The sequence below is a fragment of the Clytia hemisphaerica genome, unplaced genomic scaffold, assembly GCF_902728285.1.
Source record: "Clytia hemisphaerica strain Z4C2 unplaced genomic scaffold, Clytia hemisphaerica genome assembly, whole genome shotgun sequence".
Taxonomy (NCBI): Eukaryota; Metazoa; Cnidaria; class Hydrozoa; order Leptothecata; family Clytiidae; genus Clytia; species Clytia hemisphaerica.
In genome coordinates this window covers 186,849-197,046 of record NW_027104496.1, presented here as the reverse complement: position 1 = coordinate 197,046, position 10,198 = coordinate 186,849, and the positions used below count along the sequence as shown (strand labels likewise).

The following is a 10,198-nucleotide window of genomic DNA, read 5'->3' as shown; positions in this document are numbered from 1 at the left end:
TGCGTTCGCAAAGAGTGACACCTCTTAGACTGAGAAATGATTGTCTAATACGCTGCTCCTTCTCTGGTTCCCATTGACGAGATACCGGAATATTCAACAGAATACTCATCTCATCTTCATCAGAATACTTTATAACGCTCATTTGACGTTGACTTTGCACACACCCCTGTCTCACAATCTATATCGATCGACGAAACGTCCATATACAGTGTTACATATACTTTCTTTTACACCCCTGTATCTTAACTAAGTTCGGAACAAGTTTGAAGGAAAAATAATCACTTTTGATTAAAAAAGTTCTTAAGAAAAAGCGTGTACAGGGTGTGTTTTTCTTTTCCGAAGCTCTTATCCTTCTTGCATTTCTTATACTCTTACAAAATTGGCTCTGATATTTAATCCTCATTCCTGAAGGGTTGCTTTTTTTATCCGTCCTGTCTTTTGGTCATTCTTTTTCCGTAAATCCAACGAATGGTAGAACTTATTTCAATTAAATTTTTCTTATAAAAGAAACGCACTTGAACAATCCTTGACCCCCTGATCGTAAAATTGATGATTACAGTTTAACAACGAATAATTTTATTGATTTCTTTTGAGGCACTTTTATGACACCAGTCTTGTTATTAACATGATTAGTTTTCGTATGGGACATTAGGAAGCAGAACTTCAGCTGAGATCCTTCAGTTACATGGTTGATTGATTTAACATGTAAGTATTGGTAATTATCCAATTTATGCATCGAAACGTCTCTTCGTTGTGAAATGTAATCTAGCAACTTCAATCGAAGAATACGGAATAACGAAAAACTGCACGAGCTGCGGATTTCGACCCAGCAAGGCCTCGTCTTTCTTCTTTCGAACTTTCTAGAAATCGCATCGTAAAAGAACGTCAATCGCCCAAGCGTGGGGGTTTATTGGAGTGACCTAATTATTTTCACTTTTTCATCTTCATCTTCGCAACAAATTATTCAATCAGGCTTGTTTTGCTTGATTGACGTGTAGTTTACCATTTCGAACATTCCCTGAAAAAATGAAAGAAAACGAAGCAATCAACGTGGAGAAAACGTAAATAAACAAAGCTGTTGCAAGTTAAGTCCGTGTTGCAAGTTATGGCCGTTTACGGTATATATATACTTTGTACAATTCTAGTCAAGGTTTAAAAACAATAATTTTCCTAGCTTTTTTGGATTTAATTACTTTTTTTCCATCCTTGATTTAACAACTTTTCTACACACTTGACTTGTGCTTGTGATTGGAATAGCGTAGATTTAAGACGAATAATTCGGACAACATGAGGTTTGAAAAAACAATCCAAGGTAACTTCAATCAAGCCAATGAAATATTTGGACATACTGCCGGTAAGCAGTGTGCTGCAATTACAGTTTTTTCGGTATGCTGGACAAATATTCGCAAAATTAATATCTGGAAAGATTATGATCTAGACTATATCTTACACAATGGTGACAAAGTATTTTGCCCCCACAATAGGATGGTCCAAATACGGGGGTATTCCAAATGATAAACAATGTCGTTCTCTAAGTGTTTAGTTTCTAAGAGATACAAATAGTATATTGAATATTATTAATTTATTTATTTAAGTATTTATGAGCCCAAATTTAAAATTCTGGTTAAATAAAAAACAAATGATATCAGTTCTGTTTTTCCTCAAACCCCCGGGAAAAGTTTTTTGGCCGACTTAGCTATTTTACAAATTTCGGAAAAGAACTCCCATAGGAATTCCGATACCAATCCGATTGGTTAATTTCGGAACGGCTTCAAGAAAGTCATAATGGCAGATGATTTTAAAAGTTTCTGAGGAAATGTGTGGAATTTATTGATGTTGATGGCTTGTTGATTCTTTAAAGAAAAAAGATAACAGGTATAGCTTTTTCTAATCCTGGAATATCGAGGTTCCAGCTACACTGAAAGATACTGGCATAAATAGACCATTGTATATCAATGAATTGCTTGCACAAATTATGATTGAAAACTGTCGTTTTGATATTACTATTGTCAGACAAACCGATGGGTACATAGATACGTTATCAGATGGTAGTAGAGTACATGTTGATGCTTTTCTTGATGAAAATTTGTTTTTTAAAGAAAACGTCACTGGAGTTATACTATTTATTGAAGGTTATTGTATTGCAATTCTGAAAGACAACCAGAATAAATGTTATTTGTTTGATTCTCGCAGTCGTAATTCTGAAGGAAATATAGTTGACAGTGAAATTGGCAAATCTATTTTATTGAAATTGTCATCTGTTAAAGATATTCCTGAATATATTTTTGCTATGTATGGTTTGCATGCTTATCAACTTGCATACATCCATGTGAAAGTGATGGGAAACAAAACTGAATTGACGAAGTTTTTGAATAACTTTAGGAGAACAAAACTATATTCTGAGCATAGGTCAGAGTGATATCTTTACACATACCCAGGCCTGGTGCATTGAAGACTTTATCTCAATAGGCTAAATTTAAAAACATAGCTTAGGTATGCTCCTCCAGTCCCGAATTTTAAGAGACGTTGCCAATGTATACTGGCATTATAATCAACCAGCGAATGGCTGAGGTTATTATTATCAACCAGAGAATGGCTGTTTTTGGGGTAAGGGTGTTTCCTTTTTGGGGTGACTTTTAATATATCTACTGTTTGTTATCGTAAAATTGAATTATTTATATGGTATCTGCTAAAAAAGGGAATGCTCTACTGAAGCTTAATACTTTCTCCTAAGAGGAATACTTTTTATCCAGATACCATGTAAATGTTCAATAGATTTCAATGCACCATGGCAAAATTATTTATTAATTAATTATTTAATGCAAAAGTTTAATTTTAGATTTTATCAATAGCATTTCTTTCTGATATGACAATGAACAATGAACAATCTCAATTATAGCTAACAAATTAATATGCAAGACATTAACAATGAAAATTTATATTTGGATGGATTTGCTTGTTGAAATAATTGGTACTAGACCAGAATGAATTCAGTTGTTCGGCTGAAGTATAACAAGTGGGAGTGGAAGTGGATTAAGTATTCAAATTAATTTGGCACTGGATTGAATCGTATCTTCAAAACCGTCAACCAAATGTCTTCGCCAAACATCATATCAGTGTTGACCAGAATTTACTTGTCACCTAAATGTATATTCAGGATACGACCCATAAGAAAAGGTAAAATTAAATTTTAAAATATGTTTCTTATGTTGATCTTAACAGTTTATGGTTGAAAGAGATTTTCTCAATTTTTTTATTTCACAGAATGACATAATGGATATGAATAAAATGCTGATATGTTTTTAAAAACTTTAAACTTATGATTTCCCATATTATGAATCACAAAAATTTATGATGTAATTTTTCGAAGCAACTGTTACAATTTTTATAAGGGATTATATTATATCAGACAGTTCTGGTTTTGGGATTGTTCTAATTTTCGTGGTCCCCAATAAAAATTTATATTTGCTGTTTTGACCTTTTTTGCTACGCCAATAAGGTATGGACAAGTTTTGAAATTGGTAATAATTCCCTACTCTTTATTTTTTAGGTTGCACAAACTCGTCTGTCTGAAATTATCATTGATACCTGATACTTTTGCACTCTTGCTGCTGGTGTAATATGATGAAGCAATGAAAATACTTTAAATTCGGCAGGTAGACTAATTCTTCGTTACACCGTTTGGTTTGCCTGTCAAAAATCTCGTTAAAATATCTACATGTGTCGCAAGTGAAATGAAAGGAGTTGATCGTTCTCGACGTTACATTATTCTATACTCACTCACATCTTCAATACCGTGCATTTCATCTTCCTCCCTCCCTCAAAATTCAAGTCTCGAATCTTTGGGTTTTAAAACAATCGTTTGACATTCAATTTTACCATTTGTAAATTTTACTTTTCTAAAAAGCAGTAGTACTAGAAAAACAAAACTTTGAAAATAACTTTACTACATTATAAAATTATTAACTAATCCATTATTTATTATTTGTATTTTACAGAAAAAATGATTATCTAATTTATTAAATGAAATTCCCTTTCCCTAATTCTAGGAATCATTTTAGGCAATCATAGATTTTTTTAAAAGGCATCAAAAATATATTTGCCAGGACAGTTAACTGGCTATCGAAGAAAAAATAGTTACTTTGATATTATTTTTCTTTCTTTTGATATTAATATTCAATGTTTATAATCCGTATTTACATCCAAATTTATTAACCCTTCTCTGTGCTGCTTCCTTTTTCATTTATTATTTAGACAAAAAAGACTGAAAATTGCTGAAAACTGAATTGAACTTTTAATATCGCGCCGCACCTAAAGTAAATTCACAAAAATTTAATAAAGCGCCAATTGAGAAAATTTGAGTTAAATCATTAAAATAAATACCATATTATTAAAGTTAAAATAGATGCTGAAAAATGTATCCAATCCAAAAGTTAATTTGTGCTTAAAGAATTTGGGCTACTGTTGGGTATCTAGGGGGTATGCCCCACGTGGCAAGATTTCAATACGATAACATGCTATAGTAGTATATATGAATGATGTAGATAAAATGATCTCCCAGTACACCTTGCCTTGGGGCCACCGCAACCAAAAAAGCGCTGCGAATTCTTCAATCTTGAATTAATTGCAGATATTTGATATGGAGAGGTGGTCTAAAAGATAAACGAAGCAAAATTTTCTAATTCATTAATTTAAGATATTTTACCTACGACCCGGTCGATGGGAAGTAAAATTTCTTAGAACTTCTCTAAAAAACTGGCAGAGAGACCAGCTAGTATCATGATACACAATATTTATAAAGGCAAGAAACATGGATGATAGCCAAAAGTCCGTCATCCGGATATAAGTCCGTGAACATGTCTAGATCATCTATCGCGGACGGTTCCGTGTATGTTACCACAAGGAAAGTATCGCTCGAGAAATTTGATGTAAACAACCTCTATACGTGCAACGCTCGCGCCTATCACCGCGTGCGTGTGCGAAGAAAACAAATTCTTATCAGGGTGTATTTGTAAAATACTCTCTTTTCTATAGTATATTTATTTGATAACTTTATTTACAGTGATTGATAGAGTTAAAGAATAAGAAGAAGTAAGGACAAGAATTTTTGTTTCATCGTTAGAAAATAATTTAAATTACAATTTTAAAAGCTGTTGTTGGGAAATATTTTGTCGCATATTTGCGAATCTTGTTTCTTTTTTGTTATAGAGCAAAATGTGCTCCAATCATTCTTACATTAGCTTACTATAGTTTGAGTTGAAAGTACAGGAAACCGGTTTTCAAAATATTGTCTGTATTGTGTGGTGGTCTACTTTGGTTGATTTGGAAAGTCGATGAGGCTATAAATCATGTTTGATCACTCCAGTTGTTGGACCTACCTGGAGGTCCTATAAATTAGGTTAATTTATTTAGGTGCACGTCCTTTCGCCGGCCTTTCGCCCGTTTTTCTGTTACCGACTTTTCTCGGGATTGAATCTTAGGAATTTTGTGATTTCTGGCACAAACGTGCAAAATGGTGATTACCAAAATGTGACAGAGCCCGATTTTCGAAAAAGAAATTATTTGGGCCCAAAAAATGCCCAAATTTTTGGACTTTGTTAAAAATCTATTCATCAGTTTTTCCTACTTTTTTGTACAAAGACGTACAATTACAGTGTGCCATATGAAAAAGTTCATTTTTCGAGAAAAAAAATTTATGGGCCCAAAACTTGCAAAATTTTAAATCATTCAGTTTTTGTTTCTACATTGCCTTCATTAAACTTTCATTATTCGTTTTAGAAACAGGTAGGTCCTTAAAAGTATCGATTGTTTCTTTTAGATTACCATATTATTTTATCACGAAAAAGTAACAGAATATTTCAAACACTGAAATGAAAATGGCACGTCTACAAACCACAACCATAGGAAGTATGCCGAAATCGGATTACTTGGACATTCCGAATTGGGGAAAATGGTTCCGATGTTTGCGACTTTCGATCGTACAACAAAATACAAGAGATTTTTACTTCGGAACAGTTAGAGGAGAACATTTTGAAAGCTACCCAAGATGCATAGGAAATTCAAGAGGATGCTGGGATTTCCATAGCAACGGATGGGGAAATGAGGCGCGATAATTACATTTATGATTTCGTTCGAAAATAAAATGGAATCGATTTTTAAATGCTGTCGAAAAGACGTATCGGGATGGAACAGCCGTCGGTATTTTACCGCTGATTGTCGGCCAGGTATTCAAATCTTTCAAAAAGTTCATTTTGTAGTAAATTCTGTACTTGCGGCTAATTAGCAACCGTAGTGCAGTGGTAGAGCATCCGGCTACAGTTCGCAAGATTGTGGGTTTAACCCCAGCCGGGTCATACCAAAGATTCCCAAAATGGTACTTTGATGGCTCTCTGCTTGATGCTCAGCAATTAAGACACTTACGGCTAACTTTCCAAAAGTCTGCTCAACAAATGAGTCTATTAGGGGCCGTCCACATAGTACGTACGCACTAAAATGTCGAAAATCGAGTACCCCCCCCCTGTACGCAAATGGCTATACCCCCTGCTAAGTACGTACTTTTTCTTTCACCCCCCCCCCCCCCTCTGTTGAAGAAAATTTTGAATTCAAATCGTTTGGTTCAGACCTTTATTTCATACATGAAACTCAATGTTTATTAAGTAACTTTTTCTTTTCTTTGATGCGTATAAGAAGTGTAAAAGTCGACAAAAAAACAATTTTCTCTCTTTCTTAGTGCGTACGTACTATGTGGACGGCCCCTTAAACCAATCAGTGCTCAGAAGATAGTTAAAGGTTTTATTTTTACATAAGTATTTCCGTTTCATATCAGACACATATTTCATATCAGGATGGTGTCTCCCTATTGTTATATTGTGCTGATATAAGCAAAAAAAAGATTTTCTTTTCCTCTTTCTGATCAATCTTGCTTCACATCCGTGTCAATCCAATGTGAAAATGCTTGTGAATTAAAATTGATGAGTAAGCAAACGGTATGACTCTTATTTAAAAACAAAACCTTTGATTTCTCCAAAAGATCGCTTGACTTGGAGAAGGCTGGTTTCTTTCCTATTCCTCACTTTGCTCACCAATCATGTTTTTTAATTCGGGGTTTTGTCGAGATACCGGGAAAAGGGTTGTTACATAATTGTTGCTGTCTTGTGATCAAAATCCACCAGAAACAACTCATAGGAATGTTAAACAACGTGAGGAGCGTCAGATCATTGCCAGTAAAGCAACAAACTACAACAACTCTTATATGCTTAAAATTGTAGGGGGCGGCGGATTAAGCAGTGGGGGTTGGTAATGGGGGGTCAATATTAGGTTATTTTTGGGTGATTTTCACAAAAATATGAAGGTTTTGGCACTTTTTCACGAAAACTTCATCAAATGTGGGCCATTATAAAATGCTATTGGGGTGATTTTTCCCCGAAATATTGCAAAGTGACTCCCCTACAATTAATCACAGAAGAGTAATTTTGTTGTGTTGCATCTAATGATTGGCTTAATGGAAGCTGGGTTTTTTAGTGTTCTTTCATCATTCTATATTATCTATTGCCCAGGTCAAAACGAAAAACGGAAACCCACATCTCGAGGTTACCAAGGAATGGCTCAAAGTCCAATAACTGGCCCCGAAAAACATGGCCGTCAAATTTACGCTTCAAGGGTCAATAACCTTTTTTGATATCACGAAAAATTCATATTACGAAGATCGACAGACTTTCACAAAAGATATTGCACCTTTTATCAACGAGGCTGTATTGAGTTTAACTGAAGCTGGTTGCAAGCATATTCAGGTATTCAAGCTCTTTGAAGCTTTTTTCTTTTGTTTCGGAGAAATATTAGTTGCCCCCGGGGAGGGGGGCTCAAGGTAAATTATCTGCCGTACGTGTGTGGTCCAATTTAAGGGTCCGATTTCAAAGGCCTTATTTTGGACCACTCTTACGATTGTTTTTGAATCGAGTGCCCCGGACAGTTGCCGGTATCCGGACTGTAGCTTAACTGACCCAAAAAAATACAACAGCCTGTTTTAAGTTTTAGGGTCTTTGGAGTTGGAAATCCCTGCTTTTTTTGTTTTTTTTATTGACAATAAGAATTTCATATGAAAAATAAGATTCATTCCAAATTGAAAAGTATCTTCCATGGCGTGTTTCGATGACAGTTTCAGATTAGTATATTAGCTGGTCATAACCTTTTTTGAACATGCCTCGGAGGTCCTTTAAATTATCTGCGTTCGTCTGTTCGTCCGTTCGTCTGTGAACAGCTTTTCTCGGGATTGGCTCATTAGTTTTTTCTGATTTTTTGCTCAAAGATGCGTATTAGCAATGCCCAAAACAATGGGCGAGTCCGACTTTTGAGAAAAAGTTTTTAATGACGGAAATCGCCGTTTTTGCAGATTTTTATTTGACTTTTTACTAATATTTCTTTGTTTTTCCACACAATAATGGCACCAATGCCCACCATCAATAAAACTGATTGATGACAAGCCGGAAATTAAAAAAAATCGCCGGAACAGCCGAGAATCGCCGGAAAAACGGTTTCTCTCGAATTCCTCGAGCTGTACTTTATATTTTTTCTATTTTTTCGACACTGATGCAAATTGGCAATACATAAAATGTGACAGAGCTCGATTTTCAATAAAATTTAATGCGTTATGCATTTTCGCTAAACGCTATATCTTCTGACTGAATGTTTTCATTTTTCTCCTTATTTCATTTTTCTCCTCTAACTTTCATCATCAGGTAGGTCCATTCAGCATCTAGCTTGTTTTCGTTGTAGGTTGTTTTGTGTGTTGTAGACGTTGTGAGAAGTCGTATCGAAACTGTTAAAGAAATTGTACAACATATTAAAAAGAGGTTTGTAACTTTTCCCATTCCTCTTCTCTTCTCTTCTCGAATGATATTAGGTGAACCACCTCTTGACCCTAACACAAAAAAGGGGGTTGGGTTTGATTTTACTAAGATAGAATAGACCTCGTATTCAAACAATTTCCATGGTGATCATATTCTTGAGACATTAAATGATTTTTTATGAAGAGAAAGTAGTTGTAATAGAATCCGCTGGGGATAAATCACCATGGCAATAATTTCAAAACGAGGCAAGTGATGTTCGTGACGTAATTTATGAAAAGGTCTATGACTTTTTAAAAGATCATCAAGACGTCGGTACATCAAGTTTGAAACCCCGCTCCTCCCAATGCAATGTTTCGTTCAGTTCTTTGGTAGCTGAACCGACTGGATGTAGAGACTCTGTTAAAAAAAAGAAGGACTGTCTTAAAAGTCATAGATTACTGGATAAAATGTGTACGTAAAATATCCACTTTATCTGTATAGTGTAAATATGCGTCAATATAATGAATTTTATAAGATTTGAAAATACATGGTTATGACGTTTGTTGTAAGGTCTCAAATAAACGTCCCCATCCGGTGAATGATTTTCAAATATTTTTCCGACTATCCCGCTCTTATACGGAACTCCCCCCCTCCCCGTTATTTTTATTTTTGAAAATATTTTCAGCTATCAAAAGCTAAATTCCTCTAAGTAGCTTGGATTTTGTATATGATTACCTTGTTTTGGGGTTGTTAGAGGTACAATTTTAGACCAGCCCCGGCAATAAGGGCCAGTTCGTTTATTGTATCTTGAAAAAGTTTCAGACTTACTTTTTATTCGGAACCCCCCCCATACTATTTGGGACCATAGTCCGTATAAAAACCCTGGTCTGGAAGCCTATTATTATAATTGTTTGTTAAGTTTCCCCTTTGTTAATAACGATTATAAAAATCGATTTGCTCAGTTTTTGATCACGTTACCAAATACTCCTCTTGGGATTGGTTCAAAAGTTAATCACATGATCAAAAAGTAAACAAAACAAACTAATTTGTCAACGCAAGTTCAAATAAGAAACAATAGAAAGAAACAAAAGGCTCCCAGACCGGGGTTTTTTATACGGACTATGTTGATTCCATTTAAAACGAAAAAAATTTTCATGACCCGGTTTTTAGGTTTTAGAGGTCATTCCCAGGGAGAGACTGGTTATCGCTCCTGATTGTGGATTAACATAACTTACGCATGACCTAATGATTCAAAAGCTCGCTAACATGAGAAAAGCTGTATAGAGATTGGCTTCTGAGCTATGATATTTCAAGGAGGTATGTCTTTATTGAATTATTATATTTTCGTGATGATTTCTGTATACATTGATTTG

The 10,198-nt window shown here is 34.8% G+C and overlaps 1 long non-coding RNA gene across 1 annotated transcript; it reads left to right on the top strand.

Annotated features, from left to right (window-relative positions):
* The first annotated feature begins 2,897 nt into the window (after positions 1-2,897).
* LOC136821686 (uncharacterized) lies at positions 2,898-4,016 on the top strand. Its single transcript, XR_010848792.1, has 2 exons — positions 2,898-3,177; positions 3,551-4,016. It is a non-coding gene; the product is annotated as an uncharacterized lncRNA (long non-coding RNA).
* Positions 4,017-10,198: the final 6,182 nt, after the last annotated feature.